Below are 16,351 nucleotides of genomic sequence, written 5' to 3'. Positions count from 1 at the left end.
TATCTCAGTGTATAATAGCATATTTTATTTATTTGTTTGTTTGTTTGTTTGCTATCTCCCCTCTGGGGCTGTAAATGCTCTGAGGACAGGGACCATGCTTTTGCTCACCACCCTATAACCAGTGGTTGCATGCATTAAGCACTCAACAAATGTCTATGGAGAGTGCAGATGAATTCTCGAGTAGGGAGGTCTCCTACAGTATATAGGAGCCTCTCCACATGGTTTCCTCCCCAGGCCAGACCCCCAAGGCCAGGCCCTCTGGCAAGAGGGGGCCTTCACTTCTTCTGTGATGGCTGCCTGCATTCCAGTAACTTTTCGGTCCTGGTCATAGTGATGTGGGAAATGTCCTTACTGCCTACAGCCCATTAGCAAGTCCTTGAAACAGGTAGAGTGACCTTCCTCTGGGAGCTCAACTGCCTCGATGTTGACACTTTGCTAAGGGCAAAAGGCCATCTTAGCTTAACATTATCCTGATCCCCCAGGATCCTGTAAGTCTACTTTAACATATAGAAATTCTTTTGGAAACTTCCTTTATCTCTACCTCCCAAGACATATGTTAGTAATCATCCTCCAAGCATACAGCCCACTGATATACATCTGAAGGGTCTCATGACTCAGGTTTTATCAGACAGTAATAAATGACCTTTTCCTAATGATAGCTAGCCCCCTCAAGGTCCTGGAAACCTTGCTTCCAAAATTCTTTAGGGACTTACACTATCTCTAATCCCCTCCCAACCTGAAAGTATATAATGGGCCATTCCTCATGACCCCGATACAGTTCCTTCTGCCCACAGGTCCTGTCCCCGTGCTTTAATAAAACCACCTTTTTGCACCAAAGATGTCTCAAGAATTCTTTCTTGGCCATGGGCTCTGAACCCCAACATTTCTTACATCAATAGGAGGTGGGGGGGCAGACAGTCCTGCCCTCATTCCTCAATGGTTGCTAAATATTTTACATTTACTGTTTTGGATTCTCTGTTGTAACCAAGATGCTGGAGAAGCAGATCCGAGTTTATCATTGGCTGGGGGCTTATCTTCCAGCCAGACAGATGCAGTGGTGGCAGACCAGTGGCCCAGAGGAATCTACAGCCTCCCCCACCACCCACGCTGAGTACAGAAGCAGCGGGCTCACCACTAAATCCTAGCGTGTTTACCATTTTCTCAAAAATGAGGAGCCATTGCTGCTCTTAGTGAGGTTCTTTTTTTTTTTTAAGCAGGAGAAAATCAAATTTAATAGTGTACATATGGGGAATCCACACATATTTGGAAATTCTAATGACAGGCAACAGACGTGATGGCTTCATGAGCTAAGGAGGGGGTAGGGGTCTGAGGATACAGAAGGGAGAAAGACCATTAGCAGGAAGATGAGTGGAGATGTTTGGAAAACAAGGTTGTCCTGTTATGCAGAGAAGCTTCTTAGGCAAAGAGGAATCTCTGTGAAGAGCTCTCTTCCTGGTGAAGCAGGCAGTTGAGGGGGAGGTAAAAAGCTTTTTCTGAATCTGCTCAGTTTGGATTGCTTTTAACTCAAAATAATGTTCCTACCAAAGTGGCTCATCTTGGGGCACCCTGCCCTCGGTCCCCGTAGTTCTCTCCTCTGAAACTTCCCTGAAGTTTCATGCATTAAAAATCAAGCTGGTAAATTGTTCTGTATGATTGAACCAGTCTTAGTCCTGATGATATAGGTCAGGTCAGTTATAAACTCATTTCAGGAGGTGGTGAAGCAGATGTGTTTTCCAAGTTGGGCTCGTGGTGCAAGAAATCAGGTACTAAGGGCACCTGGGTGGCTCAGTCGGTGAAGCGTCCAACTCTTGATTTTGGCTCAGGACATGATCGCAGAGTCGTGAGATTGAGCCCCGTGCTGGGCGTGGAGCCTGTTTAAGATTCTCTCTCTTCCTCTGCCCCTCCCCCCCATTTTCTCCCTCTCAAAAAAAAGATGTAAGATACTAAACAAGAGGCCTTTTTTTTTTTTTTTTTAAGATTTTACTTATTTATTTGACAGAGAGAGACACAGCGAGAGAAGGAACACAAGCAGGGGGAGTGGGAGAGGGAGAGGGAGAAGCAGGCTTCCCGCAGAGCAGGGAGCCCGATGCGGGGCTCGATCCCAGGACCCTGGGATCATGACCTGAGCTGAAGGCAGACGCTTAAAGAATGAGCCACCCAGGCGCCCCCAAGAGGCCCTTCTATGGAAACAAAAGAAAAGCAATGGTTAATGATTAGGTCAAAATATAAATCGGTTTCTGGGTTCTGAGGACAGCCAGTGAAGATTTCTATGTGTCAGGCTCAAAGCATCTTCAGAGAGCGTGAGAGCAGTCAGCGACCTTCTGACAGGTTCTCCCGGCTGTGCTTCCCAAATGTCTCTGGTGATCTCTGAATGGCCCACCCAGCAACAGGCATGAGGATTGTCTATACATGAGCTGTTGTGGTGATTTCCCTGAAGTTTACACGAGGTCCTTTATATTTAGTTTGCAAGGCGTTAGGAAAAAAGGCAGTTTTAGTTTTCAAAGGAACCCACCTCTTCTGACAGCTGTTTGTCACTTTTCCCAAGGATCTCTCCGCAGCAGTGGTGTCCCCGGGGCAGGTGGTGTCCAGCGAGTTAAAGCCTCCTGCCAACCACACCAACTGTTCTGCCCTTTGAGGTCCTCCTAGCTGGACTTAGAATCAAACTGATGTGAGGCAGATTAACAGGAGAAAACCAAATTTAATAGCTTCAGTACGGGGCGGGGCAGGGCCGGGTGGGGGGTATCCAGACATGGAAATTCCTGAGTGAGGCACTTTACAAGGGGACTTGCCAGGGAGCGCTCCAGACATAAAGAATGGCCAGTTAATGGTTTCCAGAGCACCGGCCGCCGGTTCAAGTCCCAGCTCTGCCCCTTAATAGCCGTATTCTGAATGACTTAACCTCTCTGTGCTTCGGGTTCCTCTTGTGAAAATGGGAGGAAAAATAATAATTTCTACTTCAGACGATTGGGGTGATGGTTAAATTAGATGTAGTATGTTAAGTCCCAGGAGTCAATAAAATTAATGTAAAATCTATAAAACAGTGCCTGCCCACTACCCTGTTATATTGGTAAATGGTAGCTATTATTTTTATATACTGGGTGTGCTAGACATTTCTCAAATCTCATTGAATATACGTCCCAATGCCCTCCTGCCCCAACACACACACACACACACACACACACAGAGCTTTAGATGTTGAAGTTGACTTCCTACGCCAGCAGGGGGCGCTGGTCTCACACAAGAAGCTCCAGCACTCTCCTGCTGGGGCTGACAGCTGACGGCTCACCACGGTGTCCAAGACACCCCCCCCCTCTCCACTTCCACTCACAAAAATACCTGATAAGCCCCAGTTCCTGGAAGAATGATCTTTGCAAATTGAGTTATGGTGAGTTATGTGAACCCCCAACCTGCAAGAGCCGACGCGAGACTGGCTGGCTGTCTCCTGCCCTTTGCTTCCCACTTAAAAAACCAAGTCACCATGAATTTTCATAATGACACTTTATTCGGCTGTTTTCGTCATTTTTCTTCTCTTTCTATCTGAGGCTGAGAGTTGCCTTAAGGGAGATAGCACGATGTTGCAGGAAAAAACTCGGGCCTTGAAATTAGGCAGAGTGGATTTGAATACTGGCTTCACCACTCCACCAAACAACCCTGGGCAAACGCCCACACCTCAGGATCCTCCACGGCAGAATAGCGGTAGTAACAGATGTCCCTCAGGAACGTGAGGAGCAAACGAAATCATTAACGTGCAGACCTTAGCACAAAATCTCATATGTATCCAGGCTTAATCATTATTTGAGAAATAGAACAAATTGGAGAATGGAATGCCCAGGTACTGTATTGTTCTCAGGGGGTAGCATAAAGAGAAGGACACGTACTTTGAAGTCAGGCTGACTTGGGTATCATACGAGCTGTGCAGCCTTAGCAAGTTTCCGTGCACCGCTCAACTTCAGTCTTCCTCATCTGTAAAATGGGTGCTCTAATACTCCATAGAAAGTTGATAACTTTGAATGATCATCTATATAAGAGTCCCCAACATAAATCTTGGCATATAGACCCACAGTAAACACTGGCTCTAGTTCTTTAAGCAGATAAAGGTAGGTTTTGGTGTTTATGAGCCACCATATCAGAAATCCGTCCAGTGTGGTTGCAGGGATTGTATTTCAACAATAATTTCTGTGAAGGGCTTTGCTTAGTATATGAGTGTTTAGGAAGATTCAGATGTAACATGAGTCAAATTCGTAGAGCCCCTCCATTTGCCCATGGCTTGTTTTCCTTTGTTTATTCAGTACTGCAAAACATCACATATTGCCCACGTATGCTGTGCTAGATCTGCTCTGGGCGCTGGGGATACAGCCAGAGACAAGACAGTCAACATCCCCGCCATTGTGGAACTTAGGACTCTTGTGGAAGTCAGGCAAGAAAAAAGGAATGATGTTGAGCACGTTGAAGGTAATTAGAGCAGGTTAAGGGACCTGAGTGGGGATGGGGATGGGGCTAGATTCAAGCCCTTAGGGTGGTCAGGGAAGACTCACCTGAGGAGGTTTTAGAGCAGACCTGAATAAAGCGAAGTAAGCAGGTGACCATCAGGAGGAAGAGCATTCCAGAAAAGGGACCAGCAAATGCAAAGGCCCAGAGGTGGGGAATCAAGCTGCAAGTCTGCAGCTGAGTGAGTGGGGGGAGACTGGACATAGCTGAAGTCAAAGTAGTCAAATGCCAGATCATCTGGGGTCCTGTAGACCCTGGTGGAGCCCCCACCATTCTAAAGATGGGCCACCTTACAGCTCAGGCGGACGGGGGCGGGGGGGACTGAGCACCGATGGTGCAGGGGAGTCGGGATCCCTACAGAAGCAAAATCTGTGAGTAGGTGAGACAAGATGCCATCTCGGGAACACCTGCAGGGTGGCCCTTACAGGAGTCAGAGAAGGCGACTTCCCCTCACAGGAGAAGGTGGAGCTCTCTGGTACTGAGGAAGACAGGCTGGTGGATTTGGCAATGAGATGAGAGAGTTTTCTTATTTGCTGATTGTTTCTTTTTCTTTCTTTCCTTCAGTCTTTCCTTTTGTTGTTTCTTGTTTTGTTAGATAAGAAAGTCATCAATGACAAGTGAGGAGCTGAAGGCAGAAGAGAGAAGACGCAGGAGAGCCTCTGGGAGAGCGGGACAGGATGCACCAGGGAAATGCAGTGACATAGGGTTGCCCCCCCCCCACCCCGTGCAGAGGACCCACTCAGGCCACAAAAGGGTCTGTATTTCCCTCTGAGCCTGTCCATTGCTGGACACAGGTGGGAAATGGGTGGTGAGCTGAGTTTAAGCAGAGTTGGGACTTTCCAGGTGAGTCAATGGAGAGAGAAGGGACCACAGGAGATGAACATGAACACAAGGGGAGTCATTGTAGGGGAGACCAGGCTTCTAAGTGAGAGAAGGAGGGAAATGAGGCCACAAAGGGGATGGCAGCCTATCCGAATGTGGAAGGTCTGTGGGTTAGAGAAGCAGGAGGTGTATTTCGATACCCTCCAGTTTCAGATGTGGTTTCAGAGGAACTCAAAATATTCTAGATAATTCCCTCACAGAATAAATACTTATTGAAGGCCTACTATCGTTTTTAAAACTACCTACAATTTATTGAGCACTTGTTATGTCAGATACCGTGCCAAATGTTGTTCATTTACTGCCTCTCATTTAATTCTCAGGACAATCCATTAGGGTCAGGACTGTTATTATCCCCATTGTACAGATGAGGAGACTGAGGCTCACAGAGATCTGGTAGGTTCCACAAGCACACCCAGCTGGGAAGTAACAGAGAGCTCTGTATGGTACCAGGCTCCACCATGTGCCAGATACTGTGTTGGGTTTATGTAATCATGACATTCAGCGTCAGGTACTTCTCCTACTTGCTCTCATCGTGAAAACAGAGCACTGGCCTCAACTGCCCAGGGGTAGCAGCTGGGAGTGGGGGTGGAGGAATCTGGAATTCTTTCCTTGTGTACAGTCTGGATGGGGCTGCCAGTGAAGGTGTCTGCCTTCCTCAGCTGAGGGCAGGACGTGTTGCCTGAGCTCAGACAACCAGACTCTTGCTCCAGGGACTTTGGTTCTGATCAAAGAAAGATCTGTTTGAGAAAGGGGAGAAAAGGATGGAACTAATTCATTCTGACTACCTCAACACCCACAGCATCTCCAGTCTCTGTCCTTCCCTAACCTGGCTCCCCAGCTTCCTGTCACCTCTGTGAGTTTGCCACCAGCCTGCCAACAAACTCCTTTTCTGCTGAAGTTAGCTAGAATTGGTTCCTGAGACGTGCAGTGAGAGACCTGCAGTGGCATATCAGGAGGAAAAAAAAAAAAAAAGACAAAGTAGTACAAAGCTAACGTGAGTGACTCATTCCTGGGATTAATGGGTACCGAGCAGGGCCAGGACTAGGGCCCAAAATTAAGGAGGTATCCCCCTCAGGCTGTGTAAGTGCAGGGCTTGCTCTAATAGATGCCCTTCTCCTTCTGGCCCCCAAAAGTGAATGGCCTAAAGAACAAAGATTAATTCTCTTTTACATAAGAGCATGAAGTGACCGGGAAGTATTCCAGGTCACGAGGTAGCTTTCTGCTCCACGTGATCATTCGGGGACCCTGGCACCTTCTGTATGGTGGCACTGTCATCCCCCTGCAAGGGCAAGGCTGGGTCCAGCCAGAGAGAAGGACAAAGAGCGGGGAGGAGGCTGGCCCACTGACTAAAGGCCTTGCCTGAAGTTTCATTTCCACTGGCAAGAACTTAGTTACCTGGCCATTCTTTTGTTTAAGATTTTATTTATTCATTTGAGAGAGAGCACAAGCAGCGGGAGAAGCAGGGGGAGAGGCAGAGGGAGAGGGAGAAGCAGACTCCCCACTGAGCCTCTATCCCAGGACCTGGAGATCATGACCTGAGCCCAAGGCAGATGCTTAACCCTCTGCGCCACCCAGGTGCCCCTCCCTGACCTTTCTTAACTGCAAGTGGGGCTGGGCAGTGAAGCTTAGCTGGGCAGCCATGTTACGAGGGAGGCAGGGAGAGGGATTCTGACAGACAGCTGGTGGACCCTGACAGTCACGGACCACATGGAGACCATGTCTCAGGAATAATCAAGGCTGCTGGGTATAAGCAGCATGGGGGCTCGGGGAGGGAGAGCTGTTGATGGGCTGGAATAAATGGGGAAGGCAGGAAGGAGCAGAATGTTCCTCAGGAGGTTCATTATAGGAGTTCTCTTTCCCTGGAGCCCAAGAAAGGTAAGGTGAACATGGCTTGCCACTTTCGATGGGCCAGGAAAGAGTGTGGGATTTGGAGTAAGCGAAAGCTGGATCTGACTTCTAGTTCTTGCCTTGACCTCAGGTACACCCTTAACCATGCCACACCTTTGACTCCTCCTTTGTAAAAGGATTAAGATGGCAGCATCATCAGCAACAAAAACAATAGACAATAACAGTATGAGTACCAACAAAGTTGTCATGAGGATCCCACAAAGCAATCGTCTATGCGAGACTCTGATATCCAACAAACATGTAGACCGGGGTGGGCAGACTATGGCCCCGGCCATCCCCTAGGACACAGTCACACTCGCCTGTGTATCTGTTGCCTGTGCTTGCAGTAGTTGTCAGAAAGACCATATGGCCGAGGATTTACTATGTGGACCTTTGCGGAAAGTTCGCTGGGGACCTCGGCGGGGGCTGCATTGATGTTAGCTATTACTGACCTTCAGCTTCCCTGAGCACGTTTCTTCACCGGTAAAATAAGACTAACAAAAGTCATCTTCGATGTTTTGGGGATCAAATGAAACAACACATGTAAGACTGCTTTGTAGACCGCAAGGTGCCCTATAAAGGGTGGTCATTGTTTAATCCTTTCTGGATATTATCAATCTCCTGCAGTCTCTGCCGAGCATCTGTAAAATGGACAACAAAATACATACTTCTCGGGATTGTTGTAAGGATCTGTGAGACAAAATGGTGAAACCATAAACTTTAGAATCAAACCCGCACAGTGTGGCGTCTTGATCCGCGGGCCACCAGCTGTGTGATCTCTGGCCCGCTTGCTCCAGCCTCAGTTTTCTTATCCACAACAAAGGGATCGGCATAATACCTACATTAGGGCTGCTGTGAGTATATAGGGAGATAGCACGAGTGAGGCCTTGGCTCGGTGCCCGGCCTTGCTCTGATCCGCAGGTGCGGTGACAAATGCCACCTCCCACGGGACTTCACTGACAGTACAGCTGAGCGGTAGCCCTCTGCCTCTGCTCAGCGCCCACGGTCAGCCCCGGGTGCCGGTATAATTAGCTCCATCTCGGTGGTGAGTAGCCACGGCTGCTCACAGCCTCTGACACGACTGTCACCTCCCACTCAGTTATCCCCACTGTTGAGTGTGCATTACATGCCCGCGGAGCATGAGGCTGAGTGCCACCAGAGGACAGCTCAGCCCTCAAAATCTCCGAGTTGTCACAGGGAACCGAAGCCTTTTCCTTCACTCCCGGGCTGTGCCAGAAGAAAAGTTCGAGGGAGAAAAGGCCGCCTCTTGGATCGGCTGCGAAATCCCGCTCCTTCTGACCCCACAGCCCGCAGGGTGGGTGGTGAGGGTGGGAGGGAAGGAAGCCTGTTTCTTTAAGAGGCCTCCGCCAGTGGGGCGGGGACAGCCGGCGTTTCCCCCGGCAGTTGGGCCCGCCCTCCCTTGAGTGACAGGCAAGCAACCCAATTGAAGAAAGAGAGCTCAGCGTGACGGCGAGGCGGAGCAATAGGAGCCCGGGTCGGCCTGCGGGGGCGGGGTCCCGGGCAGGCGGGGCGGGCGGAGGCTGGAGGAGCCGCGGAGGCGAGACCCGGGCGCGGGAGCTGGGCCTAGGTCGGCGCCCTGGTGAGTGAGGGGCGCGCCGGGCGCCGGGGTGTGGCGGGCGGCGGCGAGGGGCCTGGCCCGAGGGATGCGGGGAGGAGAGGCCGGGCCGGGAAGGGGGCCGGAGGCTGCGGCCTGCATCTGCCCCAGGGGTTGAGGGGCTGGAGGGCGGGCCCCGGCTGCACCGCGCCGGTTCGGCAGGGGGTCGCGGCCCTGCTGGGCCCGCCGGGCCGGAGGGGCGCGGGTCCCCGACCCGGAGGGGCGTCGGGTGGGGAAGAGGGCGGGCCGAGCCTGGAGGAGCGGAGGGAGGAGGAGGGTGAGAGGATGAAGCCTGCGGGCGCGAGGAGCAGATGGGGGAGGGACGGGGTGGGAGAGCGCTCGATGGGAGCCGGGGGAGTGTTTGCGGCCGGGTGGCCCTCGGCCGCGGCCGGGGAGTCTCTCTTGACATCGCCGCCGCCGACGCACTCGCTGCCCATCACCCCGCCCCGTCGAGCCGGCCGGCTGTGTGGCCCCCAGTCCATCTACTTCTCATCTCCGCCGCTCCCCTTCAGTTCAGGCGTCTGTCGCCTCCTACCTGGGCGATTGCATTGTCCTACCTGATGTGCCCCCCGCGCTCGGGCCGCTCTGCTGTGGGCCTCGCACCGTGGCCGGTGGGATGTTTCAAAATGCACATCCGATCCGGACACTCCGCTGCTTAAAACTGGCCAGCTGCCCACCTCTTGCAGGGTCAGTCCCAGATCCTCGCCCAAGCCCTGGAGATCTGGAACCTCCAACCTCTCCCTCCCGCTCAGTACTCTTCACACTGTCCTTTTCCTGTTCCTTCTACATACCAAGCCCTGGCCCTCCTCCGGGTCTTCACACTAAGCCTTCTCTGCCTGGCTGGCTCTTCCCCGCCTGTCTTAGTTCATCCTTCAAATCTGCACTCAAGTATCACTTCCTTAGGAGGCATGCCTGAGCCCTGACTCCTCCTCCAGGTGAATTCCCCACGTTTGTCACCCTGTGTACTTCTTCACCACACTTGAACAACTGCAGTTTTACTTTTATTTGTGAAAGTATTAAAATGTCTGTCCATTCCAGCAGATAATAAGGTCCAGAAGATAGTGTCTGGTTTTGCCCCTTGTATCTCCAGCATCTTGCACAGGACCAGGCACTGTAAATATTTATTAAATAAGGGGATGGATGACATGGCTTTGACAGGAGGAAGGGGGTGTGAATCGTGGTCCCTGATAGCCTGCCAGTGGGGGAAGGAAACCAACCTTGGAATACTTTCTTTGCAGAGCAATACCCAGCGTCCAATAGAAATAAAATGCACTATGTGTAGTTTAAATTTTTTAGTAGCCACATTAAAAAAGTAAAAGGAAACAGGTGAAATTAATTTTTGGAACACATTTTACTTAGCCTATTATATTCCAAAATAACATTATTTTGACATGTGATCAATATAAAAATACTATTAGTGAGATAGTTCACAGTTTTGTGGGTGCACTAAGTCTTTGAAGTCTGGTGTGTGTTTTCTACCTACAGCCAGTCTGTTTCAGTTTGTGGTGACCACATGCCCAGTGCTCGGCGGCTGTACAGACAGGACACAGGTTAGGTGCTACCGTATCGGACTGTGCAGTTCTAGAAGCTTCGTATACCTGTGGCATTTAATCCCCTTTAGAGTCTTTTGAGGTAGTTATTGTTACCTGCATTTTACTAATAAAAATAAGGAAGCTCCTAAAAGTTACATTGCCTGCTGGTGCTCATCCTAGAGTTTGTGAGTGGAGGAGGGAACATGAGGACCGGGACCCCATGTGTTAATCTGGAGTCTGGTCTCTCTATACCTTGTGCTGCCTCTGGGAGGTGCCAAGGAAGTTTGGGGGTGCAGGAAGTGGGGACTAAACTTGAGAACAGTGGCACCGTGGCTATATTGTGTATTCTGTCTGGTTTCATGCAGAGCAATGTGTCTGGACGCATCAGTACCACCTGTCTAGGTGGCTCAGGAACAAGCATATTTGATGCATTTGGAGGAAAACCCTGCAAGGCAAGTCCTTCTTTGACCCAGTCCCTGTACCGCACAGCAGTACACACCCTGGTCCCAGGATCTGGGGAGAAAAATATGCACGCCCTGCAGCATCGCAGCGGTCCTGGGAGCACCACGCTCGAGTTAGCATCCTGGCTGCTCAGTTCCACAATTGCTGACCGAGTGAGGTTCCCCTCAATGCGAGGCCAGCACAGTTCTAGGCTATTTAGGGGGACTGGGGAGTGTAAGTCACAGCCTTCATTTTCAGGATGCTTCCCGCGGAAAGACAAGACCAGATCACAGGGTGATCTAGATGATACGCAAGACAACCATGTGGTGTGATGGAGAACCAGAATCAGCAGTCTGCAGAGCCTGCAAAGTTGCTCTCGAGGCCAAGCTGTGAAACATGTGTGAAAGTGTTGAATTTGAGTTCCTTTAGGTGGGGTGGGTGCTTTGCAGTTTGCCTCCATGCCTGCATAGACGCTACTTGGCTTATTTACTTATCTGCCCAGCTGCTTAACGCGTTTGAGTTTGTCACCCCACTAGGCATGCTGGTTTAATGTGAGTCACCAGGAAAGATTTGTTGAGCGCCTGTTATGTGGCAAGCCTTGTATTGGCCATGGCTCTGGCACTGACTAAAAAGTCTCCAAGGTGCTTTTTCTAGAAGAAAATAATAATAATAATAATAATAATAATAATAATAACAGAACACCCTCACCAGCAGTGCTTTGCCTTTGTATTGATTTGTCTCCTCCTTTGCCTTCACATATGTTCTCGTTTTGTCATCAGTATCCTGCAGCCTGGAGGGTAGGGGTTTTTTTTATGCTGGGAAATGTGGTTACAGTGTTTTTGCAACTTCTTCAAGTTCACACAGCTGGAATTCTGCTTACTCTGTGTCAGAAATTGTGCTTCTGTGATTAACATAGATTATCTCACTTAATATTCATAACCACTTTAGAGAGTAGGGTTGATTCTAATCCCCATTTTACAGATATGGAAATTGTTAGAGCTGGAATCCAAATCCAGGTCTGGCCCACTCCAGAACAAAAGCTCCTAACCATTAAGTGACACTGGCTCACCAGAAGGTCAAGGTAGGAAGAGAACCCAAAAACATCTAGTCTGACCCCCTCACGTAGATCAGGACAAGAGGGTTAGAGAGGCTCGTGGTCGTGGTGAATCTGGGCAGTCGGGTCTCCTGTGTTGCAGAGAGGGAACTAACCCAGGCATGGGGGACCAAGACCTTCTTTTGTCCCCAACTGGTGGTGTGGCCTTGCCAGCTTCTCTGGACCTCAGTTCTCTTATTTATAAAATGAGAGGGCTTGGCCTGATTTTACAACGAGAACAGTGCTGTTTTGTTATAGTCGGTATTGAAAGAGTTGGGCCCAAAGCCCGGGCCTTCAGCCCTAACCCAGGACTCTTCTCAGCTCACCACGCCCCCTCCCCCCACAAGCCCTGCCACCCTATTGCAGCCACAGTGGTCTGTTGAAGGGGAACAGTTTCTTAAAGTTCATCAGTATTTTCCATCTCAGCATCTGTTTCACTTCCAAAACCTGAGGCAAGCAGTCTGTAAATACTGAGCCCTTCTAAATCTGTCGATTATTATAGTTAGGGATTTGTAAAGTTCTAGGCAATGGACAGTCCTCTGTAGTGTTTTTTATTCTTGTTGAAAGGCTGTTAGATCTCAGGACATCCTGGAGGGTATTTTTATTTATTTTATTTATTTATGTACTTATTTTTAGAGAGGGAGAGGGGGAGAGAGAATCTTAAGCAGGCTCCACGCCCAGTGCAGAGCCCAAGGCGGGGTTCAATCTCACAACCCTGAGATCATGACTGGAGCTGACATTAAGAGCCACCCAGGTGCCCCATGGAGGGTACTTTTAGTGTGGAATTCTGCAGGTGCTGCAGTGTGCCAGGCATTGTGCTGCAAGCTTTGGGGAAAGGGGGCGGGTAGGAGACCCAGGCTGGATGCGTCCCTGCTCTCGGATGGCTAACAGTCCTGTTGCCTGTGGCTCTCAGCCCTGACCACCGTTAGGATCACTTGGGTGGGGAAGGGGTTCGGTGGCGTGGGGTGAGCATTGATGGTGCACAACCAGAGTTGAGAACCACTGGTCTAGAATCTGCTTCTCAGGCTTGACCGTGCATGTGAACCCCCGGGGGTCTTGTTAGAAGGCAGATTCTGACTGAGTGGGTGATCCTCCATGACTGCCGGCTCCCGGGCGCTGCCGATGTGTTTGTGTGCAGCTCACACTTTACTAGCAGGGGAGGAGGCCGCACATAGAGAATTACAAGTCAGTGGGACTGTGAAACTTTGTATAAAAGACTGGGAGCGCAGAGGAGGGTGCAGTTAATTCTGTCTGAGGTGCGGAGACGAGGAAAGCCACACCCATGAGTGATTGTGTGAGCTGGGCCTTGAAGGATGAGTAGAAGTTTGCCAGTTGGCTAAGGGGGAAGGCATAACGGCTCAAGCGAAAGCTCAGACTCAGAAGAGCATGATGTTTGAGGGAACAAGATGGCCTGGTGCGACATACTAGCATCTCCACGGGAGAGTCTGGAAGGCAGTTCCACCCTGAAGAGCCACTGAGTGGAACTGGGGTCAGCCTAGTGCTCTGCTAGGGAGTTTAAACTCTGGTCTCCACGTATAGGAAGCCTGTAGAGGGTTTCTGTGCAGGGTAAGAGGAGACCTAGGTGATCCTTAGGGTAGGTGTTCAGGGGAAGAAGCCCGAGCAGTTACCCAGGTCTCATACCCTTCCTCGCTGTGCTTTGGCCCAAGTTAGTGGCTTTTGGGTGAGTCTGGTGTTCAGCAAATTTCTACAAAGAGAAACGTTAGCCGCTATTGGCATGTGACGGGCCCTGGGCGTTTCGAGCAGTGTGTGGCAGAAACTGAAGCTCTGTCAACCCACTTCCCCCGCTCTGGACCCGAGAGCTCATCCTCATCTAGCGGTCGGAACTCAGGGAAGTTGAGTCCCTCCGCAGATGAGAAGATTTCAGAGGGAGAAGCCTCTAGTGAGATTGCAGTTTCAATTAGAAAGAGGGTGTGACCTCTAGTTCCCTTCCTGGTATGGTGGACTCTGTTGCAGGAAACGTAAACCAGACTCACCCACACCGTCCCCCCACTGAGTCAAAAGCAAAAGAAGAGAACAAAAAAGCACACCTCAATCCTTATCCTTAAAAGAGTGGGAAGGAGGGGGGAGGGAGGATGGGGAGCTGGAAACCGGGACTCTTCATTCTCAATTCCTTACTGGTGGGGAGGGATCCTCTTTCACTTCCTTCCTTCCTTCAGATGGGCTGTGTCACCTGCCCTCAGAATCCAGCTCTTTGGAGCAGTCACTGCATGGGTGATGATAAAGCTCCACGGGGCCTTTTTTCGCGGTGTTGATTTCATAAGCACGCCTTCCAGAGGCCACTCCGGGAATGCTCCATTGGACACACCGAGGTTACTATTTCTCTCATTTCCCCAGCTTTGCCTTTGAAACCGTGCACTTTCATTCTCCTGCCTTACAGAATTGCCTTCCTCAGATCAAATGTGTGCCTGTCTCCTGTTTGTGGCATGGTGAGTTTTCCCAGCCGGCTTGATGTCTGCAACACTTGCTTTAAAGGGGGTGGGAGGTGAGGGGTGGCGAGCGGTTTCATCTGGAAGAGGGGTATCACTTCTTTGCCCCTTGGGCCTGGATGTAAACCACAGCTCCCTTATCCCGGCTGTTTGCTGTTGAACTCAAGAGCACCACTGAGCGCCGAGCAAGAGGCTATTTATAACCCCAAGAGTTTTGCAATGTTATTGAATTGCTTCGACCTAATTTCCACTTCCTTTCTAAAATGGAAATGAAGAGTAAGCAAGCAAGTACTGAAGGAGTTCCCCACAAGGAGACCCTTCATTCAGGAATGTGCTCGGGAGAACATGACCGATCCTACTCTCCTGTCCCCTGCCCCCTCTACTGAGAGAAAAGCAGAGGGATACTCGCCCCTTTCTTTTCGGTAGAGTCGATCAAGGGCACTAAACCTGGTTTTCCGGTGAGACGCGTTCTTATGTCGGAGATGACAACCAGACTCTTGACAGTGGAAATACTGTGTAACTGGAAGGTGGTGGGATGTGCAGGGAACACCAAATTCACGCCAGTCCCTTTCCATTCAGAGGCAACCCTGGTTCATAGGAGTTGAAGAAGTCAGAGGTGGTGGATTTGCACAGACACTGGTGCTTACTGAGCCATAACTGCGTGCCAGGTGCTGGGCTAGGTTAGTGGGCGACAAGGGTACCTTCCTTGGAGGAAGAGCTAGTGAGGAAGAGAGATGCATAAATACTTCACTGTGCTTGGGCTCCAAGTTAGTGGCTTTTGGGTGAGTCTGGTGTTCAGCAAATTTCTACAAAAAGAAACGTTATTATACAGCATCAGCTGTATAATAATAATAATACCTATAACGGAGTAGGACAAGAGCCCTCATAGAGGTCTGAACAGAATGCTGTGAGAACACAGTGGCCCCATCCTATTTCATTTTGCTAGAGAAAGGTGGGGACAGCTCAGAGTGGTAGAGAGGAAGTGGCATCTGACCTGGGCTTTGATGTTTGAATAGGAGCTCTTTTGACAGTCCAAGGAAGGAAGAGGACATGCAGGGGGACAGAAGAAATGAAAGAACATGGCCTGCTCATAGAAACAGCAAGTAGTCTGGGAAGATCTGGCTAGATGGAGAAGAACTGAATAGCACGTGAAGAAGTGTGGATCTCCTCTAGACAGTGGGGGAACCACTCCCTGTTGGACCAGGGAGCTCTTGTTATGCAGGTCTCTTTCCTTCAGGGTGCTTTAGCTTCAGGTACAGCAAACCAGAATCCTCCAGGCACCTGCTGCGGGCCACAGACAGATCTACCTGCTGCTCACATGGCTTTCAAACAACACCAAACTACCCGGAATCTAATTATTATTATTAGCTGTGTGATGCTGAGCATGGTCCTTAATTTCTCTGTGCTTTGCATTGTCTTATCTGTTAAATGGGCGTAAAAATATGCCACCTAGTGTTACTGTGTGGATTAAATGAATCAATATATGTAAAGTCCTTAGAAAAGGATCTTAGCACTATGTAATAGTTAGCTAATGTCATCAGCATCAAAGAAGTATTATGTAGAGGGAAAAGAACAAACTTTGAAGTCATACAACTCAACAAATCCAGTTCTGATCTGATTTCTTTCTTTTTTGTGGGGGGAGGGGAGGTGTGGGAAAGAGCCCTGTGGAAGACAAGCTTCTCAACCCTTCTGAACTTCAGTTGTCTCATCTGTAAAGTGGGGATGATTTTCAGGGTTCCTTGAGCATCAGCTGTAATAATGCTATAGAAGTGAGTGATCAGGGGTGCCTGGGTGGCTCAGTCGTTTTAAGCGTCTGCCTTCGGCTCAGGTCATGATCCCGGGGTCCTGGGATCGAGCCCCGCATCGGGCTCCCTGCTCAGCAGGAAGCCTGCTTCTCCCTCTCATATTCCCCCTGCTTGTGTTCCCTCTCTCGCTGTCTCTCTCTCTCTCTCTCAAATAAATAAAT

At 50.0% G+C, this 16,351-nt stretch overlaps 1 protein-coding gene across 7 annotated transcripts in view; it reads left to right on the top strand.

The window, feature by feature from the left end:
• The first annotated feature begins 8,786 nt into the window (after positions 1-8,786).
• The window catches only part of ELMO2 (engulfment and cell motility 2), a 39,018-nt gene continuing 31,453 nt past the window's right edge, over positions 8,787-16,351 (top strand). The window contains exons 1-3 of one of the 7 annotated variants that reach the window (XM_035006464.1): positions 11,109-11,243; positions 11,827-11,926; positions 14,294-14,385. The gene's annotated coding sequence lies outside the window, so the exon portion shown is untranslated. Of the gene's footprint in view, positions 8,858-10,357; positions 10,423-10,769; positions 10,857-11,108; positions 11,927-14,023; positions 14,386-16,351 lie in introns of those variants that run through there. The other 6 variants (XM_035006459.1, XM_035006462.1, XM_035006465.1 and 3 more) reach the window with 6 other exon arrangements.

The sequence above is a fragment of the Mirounga leonina genome, unplaced genomic scaffold (genome assembly GCF_011800145.1).
Source record: "Mirounga leonina isolate KUSES-001 unplaced genomic scaffold, KU_Mleo_1.0 Mir_150, whole genome shotgun sequence".
In the NCBI taxonomy this organism is placed as follows: Eukaryota; Metazoa; Chordata; class Mammalia; order Carnivora; family Phocidae; genus Mirounga; species Mirounga leonina.
The sequence above is the reverse complement of the archived record's forward strand: the minus strand, read 5'-3'. Positions and strand labels throughout refer to the sequence as shown.